This window comes from Cherax quadricarinatus, chromosome 13 (assembly GCF_038502225.1).
Source record: "Cherax quadricarinatus isolate ZL_2023a chromosome 13, ASM3850222v1, whole genome shotgun sequence".
NCBI lineage: Eukaryota > Metazoa > Arthropoda > Malacostraca > Decapoda > Parastacidae > Cherax > Cherax quadricarinatus.
Window position 1 is genome coordinate 52,199,174 of NC_091304.1, and position 9,583 is coordinate 52,208,756.

General features: G+C 38.6%; 1 protein-coding gene across 1 annotated transcript in view; it reads right to left on the reverse strand.

Annotated features, from left to right (window-relative positions):
• The window catches only part of LOC128688573 (uncharacterized), a 44,505-nt gene extending 36,431 nt beyond the window's left edge, over positions 1 to 8,074 (reverse strand). Inside the window, exon 1 of the mRNA XM_070084729.1 lies at positions 7,926 to 8,074. The gene's annotated coding sequence lies outside the window, so the exon portion shown is untranslated. The remainder of the gene's footprint in view (positions 1 to 7,925) is intronic.
• Between the last annotated feature and the right edge of the window lie 1,509 nt (positions 8,075 to 9,583).

Sequence of the window (9,583 nt, forward strand, 5' to 3'; positions counted from 1 at the left end):
TACACTCAACTAATTAATACTCCAACCCGGATCACACAGTTCTCAGCCACCCTAATTGACCACATACTTTGTAACCGCTCTGAGAACATTAGTCAGTCAGGCGTCATTACCACAGGTCTTAGTGATCATTTCATCATTTACTGCACCAGGAAAATCACTAGGGATAGGATAGGCCTACACAGGACAATAAAAATGAGGTCAACTAGAAACTACAGTAAAGAAACACTGGTAAATAGGCTACACAATTGTGACTGGACAGAGATAACAAGTTGCACGGACGTAAACGACGCCTGGGAAAAATTCAAAACAATGTTCACTACCATCCTTGATAATATTGCACCAGTTAAAGAGGTTAGGATTAAACGAAGAACTGAACCCTGGATGAATACTGAGATATTAGATAATATGAAATTCAGAGACCAGCTGCTAAAAAGATTTAAAGCAAACAGACAGGATATTGCAGCACTAAATGAATTCCAAAGGGTGAGGAACAGAGTACAGAGACTTATAAAAGGAGCAAAGGAGCACTACTGCTCAAAAATTGAAGAGTATAAGCATAATCCCAGAAAGCTCTGGCAACAACTAAAACAGTTGGGGTATAGCCATAAGCCAGTAGATAGGTCTAACATAGTACTCACTATCGATAATGATGTATGCCATGAAACATCTAAGGTGGCAAATTGCTTTAATTCATACTACACATCTGTTGCATCAACACTAGTAAGTAAACTACCAGCTGCATCAAATACCTTTAACACAGACTCTGATAAGTTTCAAACATACTATACCAATAAAGGGGTAACCCCAAACAGTTGTCAACTAGTAAGTGTATCTCATGACTTTATTCAAAAAGAACTAAGCAGGTTAAACCCAACTAAGGGCACAGGCCCTGATAACATCCCGTCTAAGTTCCTAAAAGATGGTGCTTCTGAACTGTCAATCCCTATTGCTCACATAATAAATCTATCAATCACCACTAATACCGTACCGGAGGGGTTCAAGGAGGCCAGAGTTACTCCTATCTTCAAGAAAAATAGTAGGTCTGATGTAAGCAACTATAGGCCTGTTAGTATACTCAGTATAATATCTAAAATTCTAGAGAGGGCGGTGTATTCTCAAGTAGTTAAGTACCTTAATGACAACAACATTCTCCACAGCTATCAATCGGGCTTTAGAAGATCCTACTCAACCGACACCTCCCTTATTAATCTGATGGATTACCTGAGAACTGAAATGTCAAGGGGAACCTCATAGGTATGGTAACCTTAGACCTGCAAAAGGCCTTCGATACTGTCAACCACAATATATTATGTAATAAACTTCAAGCTATCGGTATAGGTTCTGTAGACTGGTTTAAGTCCTACCTTAGCAACAGGAGACAAATAGTCAAAATCAACAAAACAGAATCAGAACCCCTGCCGATAACATGTGGAGTTCCCCAAGGTAGTATCCTGGGTCCCTTATTATTCTTATGTTATGTCAATGATATGCCTATCAGTGTCAAGTGCAAACTCCTACTGTATGCAGATGACAGTGCTCTGTTAGTGTCAGGTAAAGACCCACAAGATATTGCTAATGTTTTAACACTGGAACTGGAGTCCTGCAGCAAATGGTTAGTAGACAACAAACTATCATTACACCTAGGGAAAACTGAAGCCATTCTCTTTGGCACGAAACAAACTGAGAAGGGTAAATAACTTTAATGTTCAATGTAATGGGGAGCCCATCACTTTGGTTTCATCAGTAAAATATTTGGGAATCCCCTTTGACCCATGCATGTCAGGAGAATTGATAGGGAACAGTGTAGTAAAGAAAGCGAATGCCAGACTGAAGTTCCTGTATAGACAAGCACAGTGTCTACCTACTGAGGCTCGCAGGACCCTATGTCTAGCCCTTATACAATGCCATATGGATTACGCTTGCTCTTCTTGGTACTCAGCCTTGACAAAAAAACTGAAAGATAGACTGCAAATCACCCAGAACAAAATCGTAAGATTCATCCTGGGGCTGGGACCAAGAGAACATGTAGGCCAGGATGAATTACAGCAGTTGGATATGTTGAATGTTGAAGACAGAGTAAAACAACTGAAGCTAAATCATGTTTATAAAATTGCTCACAAACAGTGTCCAGAATATCTTGCTGTCAATTTTGTCAAGGTTGGGAACCAAAGCAATCATAGTACTAGGGGGAGAGAGCACAACTTTGTAGTACCCACAGTCATTGGCCAGGCTTCAAACACCTTTTATTGTACAGCAATAAAGGAATGGAACAGACTACCCGCACATGTCAAAGCCAGTCATAGCATGAACCAGTTCAAGAAGAGTGCCAAAAAGTGTCTGATGAATGTAGCTACAGAAAGGGAGGGGAATGATTTTCTATTTTTTATCTAACATACGTGTAAATTTTACCTTATTCCTAGTAATGACCCTCGTATTGTAGATAGTCTTAATGACCCTCGTGTAGTAGATAGTCTTTTTAGTATGATAATAAGATGTAATCTTCATTATAGAATAATAAGAAAATATTATAACCTTTATATTATAATAATAAGGTAAAAGGACCCCAATGGAAATAAGTCACTCTGTCTGACTTTTTTGGGTTATCCTAGGTTCTCTACACATATGCTGCTATGTATGATAATTTTATGTAACTGTATTTGTGTATACCTGAATAAACTTACTTACTGACTCCAGGCTGAGGGACTGATTACCTCATACTCCTCCTCTCCTTACGCCTTCCTCTTTGTATTGGACTGATGAAGCCACTGTGTGGAGAAACGTTTCCTGAATAAAGATTCCCATATGCTGCATAAGTGTCTCAATCTTCAACTTGTCGGTTTTTCAACCATTCATCACAATATTAACTATACATACGATATCTGTCTTGGTGGAAGAGCTTATGTGTACAAACTGTCCACAGCTACCTCACTGGCAAATGTATTACAATGATTTCCCCCCCCTGTCTATTTGTGGTTCAAATATAAATTTTTATTTATTTATATCACCTACCCTAACCAACATGAAAAAAACATTACGCAGTAAAAAGAGGACTGTGAGATTAATCAGATGATCTTTATAAAAGTTATACCTAACAAATATTCCTAATACTCGTTTTCTACAAATATAAAAAATAACATTTGTTTTCTTTGTTCCGAATAACAGTTTAATCAACACAAAAATATACAGAAGACGACTAGTAATAATAATAATAATAATAATAATATCTTTATCTACTACAAGTACATGTACAAGGTATACAGACCATAGCTGACATCAATGACTTGCTACTATATAGAAGCCTCTTGTTATGCTGAGCATTTCCCGCAAATTAGGTCAGTTTTGTCCCAGGATGTGACCCACACCACTACAATGGATACATTACAAATCTTTTCATGGAACATTGCTTCCATCAGGAAGCGGTTGCCTGACTTACATCATATTAGTGCAACCAAGAATATTGATGTCATCTGTTTGCAGGAATGTAGACTGAAAGATGGAGCACCTCCACCAAACTTGCCTGGATATGCAGCTTATAACCTAAGGTCAACCAACTGTTGTGTGATGTATGTCAGAAAGAACTTGCCACATTCACTCCTTTCCTTGCAGAGTCGAGTTAACATGCAGTATCATGGTGTCAGAGTATATGCAGGCGATTTTTCCATAAACATTTTTAATCTCTATGCCCCAGCGAACCAGCTTCGACCTGATGCTTTACCAGATCGCATCAATAGTGAACCTACCATCATTCTTGGAGATTTTAATGCCAGACATAAGAATATTGGTGGGTCTATAACAAACACCAATGGAACTAAACTAGTGAAATTGCTAAATGAGCATGATAATGTTCGAATTGTGGGCACTACTAATTATTATTATTATAATCAAGGGGAAGCGCTAAACCCGGAGGATTATACAGCGCCTGGGGGGGGGGGATGTGGAAGGCAATCAGGCTTAATTCGGGGAACTGGAGCACAGATCCAATTTCCTAAATCAAGAGCCCCTCACCAACATCAAGGAACCTTCCTTGAGGGGTGGGCACTACTAAGCCTACTCACATATATGGTGGCATACTAGATCTGTGTCTTGGATTTAATACATCATATACGATGCATGACTCTGTCATAGTTGATGATCTTCTATCTGATCACTTCCCAAGACTAACAACTGTCAATCTTGATCACATCTCCAGCAATCAAGGAGCTAAATACAGAAGGAGGAAACTTATTCTCAAACCAGAACACAGAGACAACTTTATTAACCACTTTGATCAATGGTATAAGAATTACGAGCCCATTGGCACACAAAAATTTAATGATTATTTAATTACCACTATTGAGAGTGTTCTCACAGATCAAGTGGGCAGGAATAGTAAACAAAGACCCTCCACTATAAATAACAATAAAAACCAATGTAAATACTATAATGATCCACAGCTACGCAATCTAACACATGCAGCTAGGAGGATTGGTAAAGCATACCGTGAATGTAGAACCCCAGACCTGCTCAGAACGTTCCAAGCTGCACTAACAAATGCAAGGAATAGAAAGGAAGAACTTAGGCAACAGGAATGGGAACAGTTTGTTAGTGGATTAAATAGGTCCACCCCTTTGAGTTTGGCTTGGAAAGGTATAAATAAAATAACCAGGAAAAAGACTGGCAATGTTGCTCATCCCTTTCCTCTTGAAAAAGCAAATGACCTCATAAATGACTGGTCCAAAACATCCAGGCATGAAAACCTTCCATCTCATATTAGAAAAAATTTAGAGAGTACTTCTGAAGAAAAGTTGAACTGATTAATTTTATGAGCCAAAATATTGATGAGAGTGATTGCCTCTTTACCGAGTATGAATTAGATAATGCATTAACCAAAGGTCGATCAACTGCTCCTGGAGAGGATGGTATAACCTATGATATTCTCAGAACTCTAAGGCACGTGCCTGATAACCCTTTGTTGGCACTGTATAATCTCAGTTACATTGAGGGCGTTCTTCCTACTTCCTGGACCAATAGTCTCATTGTGCCTATCCCTGAGCCCCAACAGCCTGATACATTTAGGCCGATCTCCTTAACTAGTTGTCTTTGTAAAACTTTTGAAAGAATGATACTTAACAGACTGTACTACAGAATCAGACACCAACTTTCCCCCTACCTCTATGGGTTCATGAAAGGTAAAAGTGTGCAGAACTGTATTTCCACCTTTCTCACTGCACACACCTCTACTAGTTTTACCACTTTTCTTGATCTAAAATCTGCATTTGATATTGCGAACAGAGCCGTTATACTACATGAACTAGCCAAAATGAATATTTGTGGTAGCTTACTCTGCTGGATAATAGGATACCTGTCAAATAGAGTATCCTCTGTCCTTTACCAAGGCTTCAGAAGTGATTCTAAAGAAATGTCTTTAGGTACACCGCAGGGAGGAGTTCTTAGTCCCATGCTATTTAATATTCTGATTAATGCTCTCCTAAATGCTCTACCTGCCTCAACTAAACATATAGCTATAAGCTATGCTGATGATATCATGATCCATACAACAGGGCATAAGATGAATACCATTCTTAATGAAGTTCAAGCAATTTTTAATCTACTAGGCCTCATAATATCTTCCTCTAAAACAAAGATATTAACAAGCAAACGACATCCCCCACCCATCTATTTGCAGGGTGAAATCATTAGCTACGTTAAAACTTACAGATATCTTGGTGTAGATGTACCCTTTAACAAATCCACTATACCACAAGTAAACAAGAAATGCAAAGCTAGGCTAAATGCTCTCAAAGCTGTTGCTGGCTACAATCCCAACTATGGTGCTAATGTGAGAATCGTGAGAATGGTGTACATAGCCTATGTTAGGTCCTTAATTGATTATGCTGCTCCCATGTTGATATTAGCTAAAGAAAGTTCTCTCCGACCCTTGGAGTTAATGCAAAATGAAGCTCTCAGGATTATTCTTGGCTGTCCCAGATCTACAAAAGTTCTTAACATGAGGAAGGAGCTTGGTATTTCTAGTATCAGTGATAGGATTGTTGAGATTAACACTGTACTCGGTATTAGAATGTTGAGAAACGAACCAGACACTGTCACAATGAATCTTACCAAGTGTCTAGAGGTAAATACACACAGATCTAAATGGATTGTGAAAACGTGCAATTGCATTAAGTTTTATAACCTGCATGAACTGTATCACTGTAGGCAACAAGAGCATTTCACCCCTCCGTGGAAGATGTGCTCATTTAATATCACATACCTACAAGTCCCTCCCAAGAAGCTCATTGCTAGTAATCCCTTCCTTAAATCTCTTGTTAGAGCAACTGCTCAAGAAGAAATTTCTCACCTAGCTGGTAGTAATGACACTGAGCTTGACTCTATCATCATTACTGATTCTATGTTATCATTGAAGGCTCTTGACTCATATAATGACTCCAACAACATGCTCATTGGAGAAGCCAGGTATAGATACTCAAAAATTAGGGACAAAGGAATTAATGTACAATTGCTATGGATCCCATCACACATTGGATTACTCCTTCATGATAAAGTTGATGTTAGCCAAGAAGAGCACCCAGAAGGAGAATGTAGAATATAACTTTGGTATAACTGTGTCTAGCATTAGGAATAATATTAGGAGAGAAGTAAATAATGAAAATGATTGTTATAGGAATGCAGTTAGAAGCCTGAGTAGATCTATAACCCACTATCATAACATGAACGTAGATAAGTATGTTTATGGAGCAACTTGCAATGTGAACAGACTGACTGATGTTGTAGTGGCCAGACTTAGGCTTGGTTACAAGTACTTCTGGCAGTTTGGGAGACACACAGATGATGATCAAACTAAATGTAAATTATGTGATCAGGCATATGGTCACTCTCTTGAACACTATGTGCTTAATTGTCCACTTATTGAGGAATACAGAGACAGACAGTATAATAACCTATGTGACATGTCAAGATATCTTATTAATGAAAATAAGATACCAGATATACTAAGCAAATTTCCTAAATTTGCTTGTAACAGATAAATGAACTATAGATATGTAGATATAAATCCATATGTATTCCTGTTAACCCTTTGGGGCCTAGTTCCTAGGCCTTTTGTGTATCCATATGCTCTCGCGCTACCGTCCACAGGATGGATATGGGGTGCACAATAAAATAGCCACTTCGGTGGCAAAATCTAAAAAAAATCTAACCACACCAGTCCACTAACACCCAGGTACCCATTTTATACTGATGGGTGAACAGGGACAGCAGGTGTCTTATGGAAACACGTCCCTAATGTTTACCAGCCGTACCGGAGATTCGAACTCCGGACCTCAGTGTGTGAGTTAAGTGCGCTGGCGATCGAGTTAAGAACAGTATAAGATTTTGTTTGGATTATTAACCCTGAGTGTTAATAATCAAGTATGCATTTAAGTAAATAAGATTTAATAAATGAACATTACGCATATTTAGCCTGATGTAATTCAGTAAAGTCAAATATTATGATTTATTTCTGATCAGAAAAGACGTTCTCCATTTAGTATACAGAAATCAACTTGATTAATAAAATTAGCATATTAAAATTTACACATTCTAGAATCAAGGCAAAGCTTTTTCTGAGGAAAACATTAAATGTTTAATGCCTCGCAAAAGTCATTCTATGGTTATCGCATAGAATCCAACAAAATATGCAAACTGAAGACTAAACCAAGAAATTGCTCATCCATTTCATGAGACGAATCAGCCATTAAAGACTGATGCTATACACAATTGTTGCATTTCACTAGAAAATAATCACCCGCTCTCCTACATACCTTAACCTTCGCCTCGATATCCACATGAAAAGCTAGTTATTGCTTTTAATAACCTATCACCTATTCCTTGCATTTGCCACGTCTATCTCATTACTCCTTATCTTTATCTCAGTATTGTTCACTTACCTCCAGGGGTCGACGGGACACAGAAAATGCAGTCATGATGACAATTTCAGCAACTAAGTTGACAGGTGACAAGTTGATCATGAATCTACAAGACAACTTCGACTGTCAGCTCCACCTGGTCCACAAGAAGTTACCAGAGCACACACAGGTTATGGCACTGAGAAAAGGGAGAAACAAAATAGAAACCTAACAGGTTGACAGAAGTTAACCTATTAATCCCAGTGGATTACTGACCCTTGAGAGAATCAAATTCAAATACTTTATTTTATGCAGCATTACAGATAATGTAGTTTACATGTAATAAAATACAAGCATGCAATGCATTTCGGGCAAAAATCAAGAATAAAATTATTGCTGTCTTACCACCCGCTCACCAGGTCAACAACAATAGTTCCTGCCAGGGGAGCTAGGCGGCGCTGATGTTCAAACACCATCCCAAGTAGTACAGTGATGAACCACCACTCGTAGTCTCTTTAACACTCAATAATACATAGTTATATATACAGTGCCTGAACCTATACCTCACAGCACCATGCCTACTCCTTGATATTTCCCTATTGGTAAGGTTTGCAGTTTCTGTACTCTGTGTCTGGTCATTATGTCCCTTCCTAATATTCATTATCTCACATTTGCTGCGGCTGAATTCAAATAACCACGTTTCTAATCAATCTTGCAGTTTATCCATGTCCATTTGTTTTAATCCTTCTCATTTGTTTTACATCGCCACCCCTCAAGGAAGGTTCCTTGATGTTGGTGAGGGGCTCTTGATTTAGGGAATCGGATCTGTGCATGCTCCAGTTCCCCGAATTAAGCCTGAATGCCTTCCACATCCCCCCCCAGGCGCTGTATAATCCTTCGGGTTTAGCGCTTCCCCCTTGATTATAATTTACATCGCCAGCATATAGAGCTACATTTGATTCAAAATTATTTGGTTCTAATAGTGATTCATGTGGAACCCTGCTTGTCACTCCTCATTCCGACAATCTGACAATCACTGTTTCATTTTGTTAAGATATTCTTTGATTCACCGGAGTACATTCTCTGTTATTTCTGTCTTCAAGTCAAGTTTTTATCCTAATCTCTTCTAAGATACAGTATCAACTGCCTTTTTGCAGTCCAAGAATATGCAATCCACGTATCCTTCTTTCCTGCCTCACTTTGACATAGATCTGCAGCAGGTTAGTAAGACATGATTTGTTATCTCTAAACCCTTGTTAATTACTGTTTATGTAATCACTTCCTTCCGCTCTCCCTCTGACTATCTTCTTCACTACCTTACATAGCATGCATGTCAATGATACTGGTCTGTAGTTAAACGCTGTCTACTCTCTCCTTTCTTCAATATTGGAATTACGTTCGCTGTTTTCCAGGTTTCTGGCAATCATCCAGTATCTATTGACTTTTAATACAAGCTAATGGTTCAAACAGTGGTTCTGCTCCCTCCCACAAAATCCATCGTGACACCTTATCAGGTGCCATTGCCTTCTATATATTCAGGTCACTCTCAGGTTCGTTTACCTCTTCCCCTGTTATGCATGTTTTACAGAGCTCGTCAGTGTACCCTTTGCTCTAGAACTCTCTGGTATTGCCCCTTTTTACACTGAGTACACCTCTTTAAATCGTTTGTTCAACACTTCACAGACTTCCTTGTGGTTACT